The sequence below is a fragment of the Neomonachus schauinslandi genome, chromosome 10, assembly GCF_002201575.2.
Source record: "Neomonachus schauinslandi chromosome 10, ASM220157v2, whole genome shotgun sequence".
Classification (NCBI taxonomy): Eukaryota; Metazoa; Chordata; class Mammalia; order Carnivora; family Phocidae; genus Neomonachus; species Neomonachus schauinslandi.
Window position 1 is genome coordinate 99,340,935 of NC_058412.1, and position 1,775 is coordinate 99,342,709.

The 1,775-nt window shown below is 40.8% G+C and overlaps 1 pseudogene; it reads right to left on the minus strand.

The window, feature by feature from the left end:
- Positions 1-872: 872 nt before the first annotated feature.
- Positions 873-1,425, minus strand: LOC123326008 (annotated as a pseudogene).
- Between the last annotated feature and the right edge of the window lie 350 nt (positions 1,426-1,775).

Genomic DNA, 1,775 nt, shown 5'->3' on the forward strand with positions numbered 1-1,775 from the left:
TATAGATCTATTCACAGTTGTAGTATCTGATGTCCATCCAGTTGCCACATGTAAAGAATTGGTATCGTGCTGAGTTCAAGTGACATCTAGACTGCATATACACAACATATAATAAATATTCCTTAGCCACCATGCAAAACTATTGTAAATACCATACTTAAAATAGTGAGTACTTCTAGAGCAAGAACTGGAGCATCCAAAGAGCAACAAGAAAATGGATACTGAGCACTATTAGAAATCAATACTTCATTCTTCAAAAACCAATTGTATCCCTGCCGAGGGGAAGGGTTTAACAAGTTAATTCACAGGTCTTTTAACTAAACTCTGCCACTGAATTCTCCCACACTCCAAGATTGTTGGCACTATTGGTGGTGCTCTATCTCAAGTGACAGAGATGCCCCTGTGTCCTTTAATGTATATGTATCTTTGCGTGTGTCTATGATATGTAATGCTTTCTAGAGTATCAGGTGCAAGGCTAGCCACTACTGCCTGGGTTTAAGAGCTGTTCTACCAGTGGCTCCCATTGAAAAAACCTGACAAGAAGCAGCTGCAAGAAGCTCTGGTCAGCAAGGGTCAGACTCCCAGGCACAGAGAAGGGAAGAGAAGAGTGGAGAATGGATGGGAGCAGAGTGAATAGCCTCACCGAATAGCCTTACACCCATTTACCTTACAGAACTAGTCTGTAGGCCAATGGAAATTGCCATATATGTCATCTCTGGAACAGGTGTTGAAGGTCACAGACATCCTATTTCATGCTCCCATAGTAACCCGCCTCTCATCACGAGAGCTGAGCATTTAGGTTATGTGCCATTTCAATTCACTCTTCTTCTTCTTCTTTTTTTTACTTTTATTTGCATTTATTTATGCACAATTTACTCCTGGGCCATAAGTTTTTGTTACTTCAATTTCTTCTGGGATATCTTTTACTTCTGTGCAACCTCCTCTTCTGGTTTAGGAAGGTCCTTACTGCTCTTCTTCAGTAAGGATCATCTCTATGTGGCAGGGAGAGCTGTGTGGGTTATGAAGACCATGAGCTCTGAAAGTTCTACTCCGCATCTTGGAGGCTTTGTTCACCTGGCTGTGCTCCATGACCAGAAAATCTAGATTTAAACCCTTAAGTTCAGCATGACTCTGCATTTTTAAGCACGTGCAGTAAAATTTCAGCACCCTTTTTGGGCCACCAACCTTGTATCCAGTCCCATTGTTGTCCTGGGTACATCTACCGATTCCACTGCTGTCACAACAGAATGTCACACATTGCTTCTGCAAAGTGACATCCTTGAGACACTTGGGGGCTTTTGGGATGTGCATACCCTTGATGGCCTGGGCAGTTTCACGTGTGTTCTGAAAGTGAACATGAAGATTTGAACCTCTTGATTTGCATGATTTTGTAGGGTTTTCTGGGTCAGGTGAATAGCAAACCATTTTCAGAGATCACCTCAGGCTGCTTATGGGAAGAGCGACTTCAATTCAGTCTTAATCAAAGACTTAGATTTGTACGTATGGCAGAGCCATGCAAAGGCAAACCAAAGCCCTCACCTGAGGTTGAAGGTCAAATGCTTTTCATTCCTCTTTCTTTCACCATAATAATAAAATCATAAATTGCAACCTTTGGGATATGAAAATAAAAACCTTTACATGGACACAAGAATATGTTGATATAAGAAAAAGTAGTGACCTGGTTCAATCTCAAAGACTTCCCATATTAGTCAGGAAATTTCTCAAGTCTTTTTTTTTATGTTATGTTAGTCACCATACATTACATCATTAGTTTT